Consider the following 14,902-nt stretch of genomic DNA (forward strand, 5'->3'; position numbering starts at 1 on the left):
GTATTGATAGGACTACAACTAATCAAACAATAAACAAAAATATATTTAGCTTCTTTCAGAGCAGAAGTCATCCTTTTAACTCATTCATTCATTTATTCTTTCGTTAATTCCACAAACATTTATTAAGCACCCACTATAGCCTTCTAATTATTGGTGTTTACAATGTTAAAAAAGTCAACCTCAATGCTTCGTCTCTGGAACTCACAGTGAGTGAGAAAAAATGACATTAAACAAATAAACACAACATTGAATGACATTAAGCAAATAAACAAAACATTAATACAAATTTTGATAAGTTGTATTTCTGAAAGAACAATGTGCTGCAAAAATGAATTTTTTTGAAATGTAGACTGAGGGTTTCAGCACAGTTTTATGAGTTTTTCCTGCATGCATTTACAAAATTCAATATTACAAGACAGATAAAATATTTTGAAATAATTTTAAAGCTGTAAAATAATTAGAAGCAAAACAAATCATTTAAAAAAAGCAACTGTGGAAAAATGCAAAATTCAGACAAACAAACAGACCACCCACAACCAACCAGGCAAAGTTCTCTATCTGAATTAAATGAGCAAAACTGGTTTGTGAAATCGAAAATATACAGGGAAAATATCCCAGGAGAGTGACTAGCCCTTAGGTAGACATTTGATCTGTGGAATGGATGGGTAACCTTGGAACTTTGCAGAGAAAATAAAAGGTTCTCTTTTATTCACCTGCCTATAACTCTGAGAATCATGAAATGTAATAAATTAGCTGCATTACTGACTTTTTAACAACAAAGATATAGGTCTTTTCTTCAGCCAGGGTCAGTTTTTTTCTCTCTGTTACAAAAAGACAATGAGGGCTTGGATTTTGCTTTTTAATTTTGTTCTGCCTTTGAATAGTTCTTTTTTTTTTTTTTTTTTTCAATAAGGAACTAAGGCAGTACTCCCTTACCTTCCCATGACCTGGTGTCATGATCTTTGATGTTCTGCCCACTTTTACTGATTTGCCTTTAAAATATAGTGCAATTTCATATGCGAAGACATCTTGTTTGTTCTTTCTTTTTCTGAAATCCTTTAGAAAGGGATTTCTAAAGTCTTTCCTTGAACCACTTGCTCCGTAAGTATATGGATACTGCTTCTTTTTCTTTGTCTTTTAAGTTTTAATTTGCAGAGTTCATTTTTTAAAATCACCTTATGTTAGTTTTCTTCTTTCTACTCCCATTGCTACTACCTACTCACCTTGGATTACCAAGTGGGTTTTCGGCTGACCCTGCATCCTCCAGACCTAAATTCACATGCCAATTTCATCCCACACCACAACCAGGCAGATTACTTTAATGCCAGAGCACCAGTTTTCTTTAGCTTTTCCTCTGCTCCACATCTCTATACGGTTCTCGCTGACTCTGGGATCCATTCCACAGTTTTCCTGTCATTCCAGATCTGCTGAATTACTTTGCTCTTCTTCTTGTCAAATTTTACCTTCTATTGGTTTCTGAGAAATCCTTTTCAGGCAGGCCATACTAGACTCCTCACTGCCTAGGAGAATCCTTTCCAACAGCTGACCTGCCACAAATACCCATTTCCTCAATCGTTGTAGCCCAGTTATCTCTCTCCCTTCAATTATTTGGGCTTCGTTGATCCCTCTCTTCTCTCTGCTTCCGTGGCATAAGCAGCTTAGTCTTTACTTTGGTATGCGTAATAGCAATCCTACTTGTTATGGTTATGTATATTAACTGCTTAATATGGTAGATGACTCACCACCCAAATTAAAACATAAACACTGGATCTTATCTGGTTTTCTAATTTTATTAAGACAACAGACTGCTCTGCATACATAATCAAAAGTCATCAATAAACATATAAATGAATTCACTGTGTGCTCTTCTCAGGATATGCATTTCTAGGAATACAGAGCAGGTAAAAAGAATGGCTGGTGGTATGGAATGTGGGTAGTAAAGTGTATTAACCATGTGCTTGCACAAGCTTCCTTTCAAGTCCCAAATATATGAGGTGAGGACTTATCCTGGCTTACACGGTGAAACCCCATCTCTACTAAAAATACAAAAAATTAGCTGGGCGTGGTGGCAGCGCCTGTAGTCCCAGCTACTCAGGAGGCTGAGGCAGGAGGAGAATGGCTTGAACCTGGGAGGCGGAGCTTGCAGTGAGCCGAGATCGCGCCACTGCACTCCAGCCTGGGCAACGGAATAAGACTCAGTCTCAAAAAAAAAATAAAGTAGCAATCCTTTATCTCAATACCAGTGGCAAGACAGTCTCCTGGATTTTCTAGAAAAATATTCCTTGTTCTGAGACTGTAATGCATGAAAGCTGCAATTTATTTTAAATTGAACAGCTATTTCTACATTTCCCATGTATTTAATGTTTGCATTCTTCTGGTTCCTGCTCAGCATGTGGTAAGTGAAAACGTTGGTGCTCATAAACATTAGATAAACATGAAAACAGTGTTGAAATGCTACTTTTTGAATTAAAATGCAATAGTACTCCCTTATTCACAAGGGTATGTTCCAAAACGCTCAGTGACTCTATAACTGCGGATAGTATAGAACCTTAAGTAAACTACTTCTTTATGCATATGTACCTATGATAAAGTTTAATTTATAAATTAGGCACAGTACTATATTAACAAAAAGAATAATAAAACAGAACAATTAAAACAATATACTGTAATAAAAGTTATGTAAATCTAGTCTGTGTCTGAAAATATCCTACTCTACTATAAGATATTTACCTATTTTCAGACCGTGGTTGACCAGAGGTAACTGGAGAGTAAAACTGTGAATGAGGGAAGACTGCTATGCATATGATATTGCAGAAAGGATAACTATTCACTTTATATAGATAATAGGCTTTGGAACCTGTAACTTTTTCAGGCTCAGCTTAATGTTGTTCTTCTGTAAAGATAAGAAATAAAAGGAAATTGTAGTTTATTTAATTTTGCCTTTTGATACTTCATCCATCTTGAATTACAGGTGCACAACTATTATCACAAATAGAGATTTGGGTGCAATCTTAAACCAATCCTTGATTACCCTCACACCCACTCATCTTTTATAACAGTATAGTCAGGACCATACATTTAATTGTATTCTTAAAATTTTTCCCCAAATATGGAACGAAAGACATTTCTCGACTGATTTATATATTGGTAATTTCACCATTTGCAAACCTTTTTAAGAGGCGAGGCATATCCCTGAGATGAAACATATCTAAGAGATACACTAATTTCTGTTCTAGTATTTGCTAGCTTCTTGCATCTGAGCTTTGAAAAAAAGCCATCTTTACTGGAGAAATCAGTTCTCTCAGAGAATATGCAACATGCTCGAACAGAAGTAAGTTATTAAAAAAGATTATTTGTGGTAATATCACCATAATTAGGAGCAATTTTCTGACAGGAATAAGAGATGAGTTTATTCTTATGTTATTTAATTATGCTAGAATTCTTTATGTTTTTGACTTTGTATGAAAATAAGCTTTAAGAAATACTTATTATTCTTTTTCAATACAAATAAAACAATTGCTTCCGTAGATAGTGTTTTTCCTTAAAATATACCACAGTTTTATCTGCTTTAAGTAACAAGAAATTGGGATTTTAGTGAATACATTAGGCTCTTCTGTTTTAATATCAATCTGTACTATTTACTAAAGCAATTCATAGTCCACAATTCATATTTGGGTTTATTTTTTGGACATGTTTATAGAGACCACAGATCAGACATATGTAACTTTTTCCCTGATTCCAGGTTGATCTGCATCTATATGAGCAAAATCTACATCGTCCCTTAGTGATATTTCACTATAATTCATACAATCTTGTTATTTAGGAAAGTAAATAAATAAATAATTCATTTACCTATTTTTACCCTTCCTTGTGCTAGAAAGTATTTGTGAGAGAGTATACTATAACATTATGTTGAGATATACAAAATAAATCAGGTTTAGGGAAAGCAGAAGACTTGAAAAGGCAAAGAATAAAGTCTCAAAATATTTTCCAAGTTGATGAATTGAAACTCTACCGGGTTTTATTCATTTTTTAAGATCAGAAGGTTGTGAAACATGAAAAGTCTTCAGAGAAATCAAAGTTATTCTAGGCACTAAGCTCTGCAAAAGAAATTTCCCCTGTGGGACTTTATGTGTTGGGGACGATTACAAAAACAGAATTCTATGATAAAAATGCTTTTAAATGTAAGTAAGCCAAAGCCGTGTCATTTAATTTTATTTACGATCCGTACTTCCATGTACTCTATTTAGCTGTAACCATCTACTCCATGCATTAGCTTTTCTCTACCTAGTCAGCCTCCAAATGGAACTGCTCAGGGACTCCAACGGCCAAAAGACCCAGCAGGGGTGATCAATAAATAATAATGATTTCTATGTATGTGTGTATTCCATAGGTAAATGTTCTAATTGAATATTGTTTTGATGAGAAAACTACTGATTATAGGTTGAACATTTCTAATCCAAAAATCTAATATCTGAAATGCTCAAAAATCCAGATGTTTAAAATTACCTTCTGGCTATGTGTATAAGGTATATATGAAACAGATTTTGTCTTTAGAATTAGATCCTTACTATGCATATGCAAATATTCCAAAATTGAAAGAAATCTGATATTTAAAACAATTCTGATCCCCAAGCATTTTGGGTAACTGTTACGCAACCTATATTTCACTTTCTGATCCATTAATATAGGAAGTCTGAATCCGTGGGTTTGAATAAAAAAGAGCTTTTCCGTGGCTTGCCAAGTTCATCAGCTATATTTAAGAAGAAGAAATACTTTACTTATTTTTCTTTTTAAAAATGGTACCATGTAATTAAGAAAGCCATTTTTTTGTTTTCTCTTATTCCCTTAAAAAAGATCTACTTGCTATATTGTCCTTTCTTTTCCTTTTCTTTTTCTTTTTTTGTTCTATGCTTCTGTGACAGTCTTCATATAATAGTTTTTAAAAACCTGCTTTTTTTGGAAATAAAATTAAAATTGAGTAACTGCAATTTAAAATCATGTCAGTTAATTCTCTAAGACTTTTCTATATGACTCAAGTGATATACAGTAGATGTCAGTGGAAATTCTTAGTTGCGTTAAGATCAGCAAATCCCAATTAAAGATATTCTCATATAATTTTTAAATGTATATATATACAATTTCTATAGGTTAATAATTGGTCTATTAGTCTAACTTGAATCTGTCATAAGTTATGAATCTGTTCTCTTAAATGTTTCTTATATAAATCTCTCTATGCACCACCTACTACTTGTGGACCAGTGCTGTTCAACAGAAATATACTGCAATACACATACATAATTTGAAATTTTATAGTAACCATATTAAAGAAAAGTAAGAAGAAATAGATAAAATTCATTTTAAATATTTATTTCATTCAAACTAATATATGCAAAATATTATCATTTCTAAATGGAGTCAACACAAAATTATTACTGGTACACTCTGAAATTTTTATACTTTGAAATATGCTGTGTACTTTATATTATACTTAACAGAACATCTCAATTCACATGCTAAATCTTCAACAGCATCTGTAGTAGTCCTACTAAACAATACAGTTGTGCATAACAGAAAACACTGTTTGGCACTGCTTCATTAAAAAAAAAATAAATAAACTAAAATTAAATAAAGTAAAAAATGCAGTAACACAGTAACACGAACCACATTTCAAGTACTCAATAGTCACATGTGGCTATTGGTTACCAGATTGGACAACACACAGTTCTACACTGTTGTAACTAAAGTTTTGAATTATAGACACCTGTTGGGAGAAATATATGAAACAAGAAACCTCAATTCATGGAAGTATTTGTAAATTATATACATGTACATGATATGAATATACTATGTATGCTATAAAATAATAGAAGACAGAAATTTTGAAGATTAATGAGTATTTTAAAATAATGTTATTTTCTTATTAATTTTATTAGAAAAACAAATCTGTTTTAATGCACTGTGTTAGGAAAACACTTCCTTATTTTTAAGATATTCATTTTACATTTTGTCATCCAGAGGGTTGGAAGAGTGTTTCTAAGATCAGTTTAATGTTTGCTTTTAATGGCTGTTACAGCTGAAAGAGATGATTCACAAAGACACAAAAGTACAATAACACATTTAAGGAGCAGTTCATTGTTAATCACAGCATATTTAAATCCACATAATAGTCTTATAGATAATTCTGAGAGCTGAATACTTGTAAAATAGGATTAAATTGTCATGGTTTCTACCTTGTAATGTGGTTGGCTAAAAGCTCATTCTCATAGCAAAAAGGAAAAAAATGTCAGCTTTGCCATTTTATGTGACTCATTGGTACTTGTACAATCTTCAATCTGTGGTTTATTTGCAAAAATCCTTTGAACCACTTGCTCCATGCAAATGCTAGTTTTATTAAAATTGGATAACCTAAACACTAAATTCACTTAACTAGGCTTATGTAATCAATTATGCCCTTGTTTATTGTTGTTTTTTAAAAATTAAATAAACAAATTAAATAAAGCAATATGCTTTAAAACAATAAAAGTGAACAAAGGTGTAAGGGGCTGCTAGACATCTCCATGCCCTCAGGGGACTGCATGTGCTGTGTATGACATGTATGTATTGACATGTGCACTTACATGACATGTTTGACTTACATAACCAGGAAAGGGTATGTATATTTTCAAAGTTTGATTTCTTTTTTCTTTTATGAAAGATGCGTATAAATACAGGTTTTGATATTTTTCTCCCACACTCATATGGATCATGCTGTGTCTCCCTTGACTAAGCACTTAACCATTGTGAATATTACTAATCTAAGTTAAAATGCTCCTTATCAATATGATTTGGTGACGTGTACTGATATGGTTTGAAGATTTTCCTCTTATTAACCATATGTAGCCATTTCAATATATCTAGTGGAAGTAACTAGAAATATCTTTCATTGACTAGCATCGAACACCATGATTTTCCTAAAGCAGATTAGAAACATTATATAGGTTCTTTCAGTTTTTTGAGTATGTAAAAATCATATCCAGCAATCTGGCAGCCCTAAAGTGGGCCCAAATAGCCACTTAGACCTTGGCAAATTGTGCCCAGGAGAAAAGCACAGAAAACTGTGCCAGCCAAAGAACAAGTGAAAAAATGAAGAAATTAAGGTCTCTATTTTTAAAATATTTCTCATTTCCATTCACTTTATAAGAATTCAAGTTATGCTTTTTTAAATTTTAGACTATGACACTCTGCTGAAAGGGATTGAGAAAGCTTTTCAGCAAAAATTATTTTTGAAATGTTGAGAGCATGGTTAATTTTCATTTATTTTTAAAAGTAAATTTAAAGTTGGACCATTTATTTTCAAATGACATGGCAATAATGAGCAATTGGAAATATCTTTTTGCATATTTAGTAATTCTTAGTGGAAAAAATGATAAGAGAATATGCCATTTTGTTCAATTTTAATGTTGATTTTTATATCCTTTGCTCAGGCATTGTAGTGATTAATATTAATAAGATGTATTCTGTTAGTTAAGATTTTTCATTTTATTCTATTTTCCCACAGTATATAATTATTATTAGAAAATAATTGATGCTTACACTGTGTTCTCCAAAGCTCATGTAGTTCCCAACTAAATTAGTGGATGCTTACCTCTATTTAACCTGATCTTTATTTACATGGTAGTTGATAAGCTCCTTTCCACTAATGAGAAGTAGATCTGAGAGGATTATATCTAAGAAATGGTAAGATATGTTCTCTGTACATCACTAAGATAGCCTAATCTTTAACTGTGATTTCGGTTTTTTTAAATAAGTCTTGTGGTAGAGCAAAGTAGAGTTCATTCTGAGTCGTGGCTCAGATTCAAACAGGCAAAGTTACCCCCAAGACTCAATTAAAATGGTGGCTCATTTTCTAGTTTATACCTGCACCTATGAGACATACTAATGCAAAAAACTAGCAAATGTAGTTTTTTTTTTAACAACTAAAAGTGCATTTGCTGTGTGTGTGTGTACGTGTGTGTGTCTGTATGTGTAGGAGGATGTTTCTCTGTTAGTCAGGATAGGCAACATTCTACTGCGGGAATAACAAACTCAAAATATTAGTGGCTTAAAATGACAAAAACTACTTCTTGCACACTCAGTTTCCTCTGGAGATACAGAAAACTCTTGATCAACTATCCTCTGTGTGACATTTCTGTAACTCAGACTGCCTTGATCTTAATCTTGTATCTCTGCCATCTCAATACCTGGCTTCCTCATTTCCTGAGGTAGAGAAAGAGTAGTCACAGGATTCCACATTGCCCTTTCATTGCCTCAGCCAAAAAGAACCCATAACATTGGCTAAAATGAGAGATAACAGCTCCACTTAACTGCAACAGAACTGGGAAATAGAAGGAAATCCATAGAACATGTTATGAGCATTGCTGCCTCAGCCATGATGTTACTCATTTGATCATAAACAGAATATTTCAGTTTTCATGTCTGATTTCTCAGAGATTTATCCTGAAGTTCCGTATAAATAGTTTTTCTTGAAATGCTGGTTTGCAGTGTTCTGAAACTAAGGGCTTCTGCCGAGGGTGTTAATGATGATTCACTCAGTTGAAAAACAACTGGGTAATTTATCCTAGGCTACACATTGGGGATAGAAAGAGGAGGGAGATGCAGTGCTTCTGACCTGAAGGAGTTTACTGATTAGTTTTCAAAAAAGGTGTGTAAACATATATATTATACTGGTAAATGCATTCTCCCATCTATTGAACAAGTGTTTATTCATTGCCTATGGGATGCCAGGTCTTTTTTTTTTTTTTTTTTTTTTTTTTTTTTTTTTTTTTTTTTTTTTTTTTGAGACGGAGTCTCGCTCTGCCACCCAGGCTGGAGTGCAGTGGCTGGATCTCAGCTCACTGCAAGCTCCGCCTCCCGGGTTCACGCCATTCTCCTGCCTCAGCCTCCCGAGTAGTTGGGACTACAGGCGCCTGCCACCGCGCCCGGCTAGTTTTTTGTATTTTTTAGTAGAGACGGGGTTTCACCGTGTTAGCCAGGATGGTCTCGATCTCCTGGCCTCGTGATCCGCCCGTCTCGGCCTCCCAAAGTGCTGGGATTACAGGCTTGAGCCACCGCGCCCGGCCGATGCCAGGTCTTTTAATGGGGGCTTGACTTAGCAGAAAAAGGTCTCTGGTTTGTAGTGATTATATTTTAGATGGGAGTTGGAGGAGGTATATAGGAAACCAAGAAACAAAACAGAAACATATTTCATCAGAAAGTAATATGTACTGTGAAGAAAATAAAACATTGTGATCCCCAGAGAGGAAGCTGGAAAATCTCTGATTAGGTGATTAGGAAAGAATGCTCTAAAATGGGATCACTAATGGGCTACCTGAGCACATGCATTTCAAGATCTGGTCTGGGGACAAAGCATTCTAGGAGTCAAGGCCAGAAAACAGCAAGTTTCTTCTCTTGTAATTAGTTAGACTTTAGAAGACAGGCCAGTGGCACTGGAGCATAGTATATCAGGAACAGAGTGGTAAGGGATGAGTTTGAAGAAGTAGGTAAAATCCAGATTATGTAGAGTCTGTAGGTTGAGGTAAAGATTCTAGTGACGAGATATAAATAAACATAGGATATTTAAGGGAACAAAATTGGTTCTGTTATCTTAAGGCTGGGCAGAGGATCAGAGAAGAAAACTGCTTCGGGGAGAGGATTCCTGAGCTGGATTTTAAATGAGGATGAGTCAGCTGGCCAAGAAGTGTTGAGGGTCAGTACATGCAGAAAACATTTAGCAGCACATTAATAGCAGAGCTGAAAATAAGAAAGCAATGATCAGCATATATTTGACTGTGCCAAGAATTTAGAAGCATAGAAAACAAAGGGACAGCACTTTAAGACCCTCATCTTAATGAGGGATCATATATTTATGATGTGTGTGTGTGTGTGAATGAGATGAATAACATTTATTATGGAAATTGGCTAATGCAAGTATGGAGGCTGAGAAGTCCCACCATTTTCCATCTGCAAGCTGGAGAACCAGACAGAGAAGCTGATGATGTGAGTCGTAAGGCCAAGAATTAAGAGCACTGATGTCCAAGAGCAGAAAATAGATATTCCTGCTCAAATAGCCTTTCTCTGCCTTTTAACTCTGTCTGAGCCCTCAAAGGACTGGATGACACCTGCCCACATTGGTGAGGGCAGATCTTCTTTATTCAATATACTGATTTCAGTGTTCATCTCTTCCAAAAACACCCTCACAGACAACACCTGGAAATAATGTTTGACCAGCTACCTGGGCATCCCTTAGCCTAGTCACATTGACCCATGAAATTAGCCATTACTCCATATTAATATTCTGCTTGCTTAAATAAAACTAAAGGATGGTTTATAATGTTCATAATTTTGAGTTTTCCCATGATTTTTTTTTTTTTTTTTTTTTTTTTTTTTTTTTTTTTTTGAGAATGTGGCGCGATCTCGGCTCATACGCCAAGCCTTTTGAGTTTTTTGCTAAAACCGTGTTAGCCAGGATTTCGATCTCCTTTGATTCCCATGATTTAAATTCCCATGATTTAAACTTGATTATATATGGATATAATAGTGTAATTTGAGTTGCTGCCACATCACTTGGATACTTGATTTAAACATTTATCAAATTTAACAATGCAGATTTCTTTCTATAGTGTGAATCCATTAATGTTTTTTCATGACTTAAACATTTTTGTAGGATTGTTACAAACCAGGAGATCTAAAACACTAGAAAGTATATGTCCAGGAACACGGGTCCCCTTCTAATGATAAAGGCAGATGAGTGGGAGCTGTCCCAGGATGTAAGAGTTTTTCTGTGTTCATCCAACAGATATTCACAGAATATCCTTCCATGCTAGATACCGATCTAAGTATTGGAGACAGAGCAACAAACACAAGATAAAAAACTCTTTTACCTTTTTTACCTCATATTCCATTGAGAAGATACAAGTAATAAATAAGTAGATAAAATACAAAGTGTGTTTGATAGTGATAGATGCTGAGGAGAAAAATAGATCGTGGAAGGTGGCTGGGAAATTTGGAAGAGTGGTGGTAAATTTTAGTAGGGTATCCAGAGAAGGCTTTTGAGTAAAGACTTGATTGATGTGAGAAAATATATTATGTTGATATCTGAGGGAAAAGTGTTTCAGGCAGGGGGAAAAGTAAGAGCAAAGGAATTAAACAGAGATAGGAACTAGGTTGGTTGTGAAATAGAACTTGGCCTGTGAATGAGGTCAGATAGACCATGAGAGTAGGGTAGTGGCAAATGTTGTAGAGATGGCATTGGGAGGAACATGTTGCTTTGCGTGGGAGCGGGGGGAGGGATTAATCTGGAAAGGCACTGATTAATTTTAAGCAATAATGGCATGACCTCAATGACTTCCTAGCAGTAGTCCCTTGGCTTTCTGTATTGAGAACAGTTTGGAGAAGAGCAAGAATGCAAGCAAGGAGACCAGATAGGAGGCTACTGCAATAATCCAGTCACAATATGATGGAGGCTTGGACCAGGATGGTGAGCGTGGAAGCAGTGAGAAGTAGTTTTATGTTCTCAGCCACTGCAAGAGGGAACTTTTGTATTCTGAGTGGGAGAAGATGGCAGGAGGAACAACTTTTTGGCAAGACAGCGTCCAGTTAGGGTAGATTAAATTTGAAATGCCTATTAAGTATCAAACTGGAGGTATCTATTTGATAATCAGATACACAAGTTTAGAGGTTAGAGGAGAGGTCAGGCTAGAGAGAAAAATCCAAAATCCAAATATGCATGACTTTCTGATTTTTTTCCCTTTAAAATATTTAATTGACAAATAAAAATTCTATACAATGTGTACAATGTGATGATTTGACATGTGTATACATTGTGTACTGATTACCACAGTCAAATTAATTAATTCATGTATCACCCTTCATAATTAAAATTTTGTGTGTGGGGTGTGTGCATGTGTGTGTGTGTGTGTATGTGTGTGAAGATCACTTAAAGAAACTGCTCTTTTATCAAATTTCCAGTAAACAATACAATATTATTAATTATAGTCACTGTACTATATATTAGATCCCAAGAACTTAGTTCATTTTATAACTGAAAGTTTGTACCATTTGACCAACATATATGCTCTGGTAGGATTTACCTGATTTGTTCTCTCAATTTCCTTTCATTCACATTTTCGCTGATTCTTCTGCCCTCTTGCCTTCCGAAAGTTGACATTCAGCCCATCTTAATATGTGGCCTTGAGTATAGCCATATCTAAAAGGTTTTAAGTAATCATCTGTGATGTTTCCTTCTTACCTACGGTAAATAACTAATTGATCCAAACATGCCCTGTTGAGTGGTCATAATATTTGCTCAGTGACTTTGGGTAGGTTATAGAATTACAGTGGGTAGAGTATGTGGGGGAGGGGAGGAATAAAAAGAAGTCTTTGTGTCCACTCAGTTTATCAATATGTTTTCATCCATTTAAATTGTGTTTAGTTGAACTTATCTGAGCACGTGAAAGAGATATCGTTTTAATATAGTAAGCTATGCACACAGCCCAATATGTATTCATTGAGACTTATAATTCCTTAATTTCATAGGTCAGTTAATAGTATTCCCATTCAACCTCCAGGCTGTCATAACTTATGACATTCAAGTGTACATTTCGATATGGTCTTAGCCAAGGGAAGTCACATAGCCAGTGAAGCAGAGAGAGGAAAGAAGATTGCCATACTTGAATGTGTATCATCAAAATGATAAAATGGGTCTATAATAAACAATAGGTTATGGCTTCGTATGCCTAACAGCATCAATTGCAGTGCACAACAGGCAAATTATTTATGAAATGGGCCTTTTGAAAATATATAGCGTGTATAGTCTGAATCTCATTTCTATGTCCTTTCCAACAAAATAGATTGGCATTATCCATCTATTTGGGACACATGGTTGCTTTATTATTTTTTAAAATATGACACTTTATAGACAGGAAATATTGAGGAAATGCAATCCATACAATAAATGAAACACATAAATATATTTTTAAAAAATATTTCTTGTGGCATTTGGATTTTCACAATTCAGGAAAAAAATAAAATGAAATCTTCTAGAATTCAAAATAATATATGCTAGTGTTATTCATATATTATGTGCATTACACCCATAAATAATACTAATGATGAATTAACTGTCATATGTGCTAGCTGGAAAGGTTAGTCAGTCAGAAAATGTTCTGGAGAAATCATGTGAATAACTAGTCCATGTTTACCTTGTACTTCTAATCTAGATTTTTATTAACTCTTAGTTCCACCTGAGATTGAAGTTCAGGATTTTTAAGGAGACTAACACAGAATAACATCGATGAAGAATACACTTGACTTCTAGCCTTCTTTGAAAATAATAGGGATATCATTTCAGATTTCATCTACAGTTGTAGCTCTCAATTTGGTCAATCCCCTTTAAAAGGAATATTTTCACTTAACATAATGATCTCCAGTTCCATCCATGTTGTTGCAGATGACAGGATGTCATTCTTTTTTATGGCTGAATAGTATTCCATTGTGTATATGTACCACATTTTCTTTATCCATTCATCTGTTGATGGACACTTAGGTTGCTTCCAAATTTAATCCCTCATAACTATCCTGAAAAAAAAAATCCAGTTTAGTATCATATTACCTACCTGCACATACATTTGTAAAAGGTATATATCAACCACATCTCTTATCTGCAAAGTAAAAGAGAAGATAAAAGGAAAATAACTTTTAAAGAAATGTGTGTTTCAAAGTGCAGGTTTTGGATGAGGACTGTGCTACAAGGCATAGTGAAGTAGACAAATGCCTCCTCATATACATAGAACCACTATGAACACAACAACTACAGTGGCGAGATGATAAACACTGGTGCATTGTACTGATGGCTTAGTTACCACCAGTGGCATTGCCATTGGATGTTGATATTTCCTGAGATAGTATAAACATATTGATTAAATTTCATGTAAAAAAGTACAATGTTTGTACTTTCTACAAAGTGCTGTAAACTTCTTTAAAAATTTGTTATGTGAAAACAGGAAAATGTTTTTTCATGACAATCACATGCATTTTATGGGTGTGTGGCCCAATTTATATCAGTTAAAAATATACCCACAATTTTTAAAAACTTTTTAATTGAGAATGCTTGATTTAGAACTGGATGTTACAGTCATATGCCATTCATTATAATTCAGTAGACACACATACATAATCGGCAGAGAAATATTTAGATTCTCTTTCTCTTTGTTCTTTTCTTTATTCACTTTAGAGATTGAGTAAACAGGCCATCTTTATAATTATTATTTTTCATACATCTAAGTCTATATTCCACTTTCTTTTTCTTTTTCTTTTTGACACATAGTCTTACTTTGTTACCCAGGCTGGTGTGTGATGGTGCGATTACGGCTCACTGCAGCCTCAACCTCCCAGGCTTACGCGATCTTCCCACCTCAGCCTCTCAAGTAACTGGGCCACAGTTGCTCGCCTCCAAGCCCAGCTAAATTAAAAAAAAAAAAAAAAAAATTGTTGAGACAGGGTCTCCCTATGTTGCCCAGTCTGGTCTTGAACTCCTGGGCTCAAGCAATTCTCCCACCTTGGCCTCCCAAAATGTTGTGACTACTGGTGTGATCCACTGCACCTGGCCTTTACTTTATTCTTAAAAGAAAATTATTTCCCCGACTAGTGAATCACGAAATTTCTCATGTTTCTTCCAATGCATATCTAATATTCTATTATCACTGGAAAACTTCCCTTATATTGACTATTGAATTTATTGTTTTTGGATAATACAGGATTAATATTCTTTTAATTTCATGCCAATTTGTAGCCATCTGAAGTCTTATACTGCTGCCCTTGCAAAGAGAAATCTCTTAATTGGAGGATGATGTTTGCTAGAAAAGTTTATGTAAACATTAAAAAC

The 14,902-nt window shown here is 34.5% G+C and overlaps 1 protein-coding gene across 17 annotated transcripts in view; it reads left to right on the top strand.

Annotated features, from left to right (window-relative positions):
- Window positions 1-14,902, top strand: part of NLGN1 (neuroligin 1) — a 907,062-nt gene that overhangs the window by 424,840 nt on the left and 467,320 nt on the right. The window lies entirely within an intron of this gene.

The sequence above is a fragment of the Macaca thibetana genome, chromosome 2 (genome assembly GCF_024542745.1).
Source record: "Macaca thibetana thibetana isolate TM-01 chromosome 2, ASM2454274v1, whole genome shotgun sequence".
Lineage (NCBI taxonomy): Eukaryota > Metazoa > Chordata > Mammalia > Primates > Cercopithecidae > Macaca > Macaca thibetana.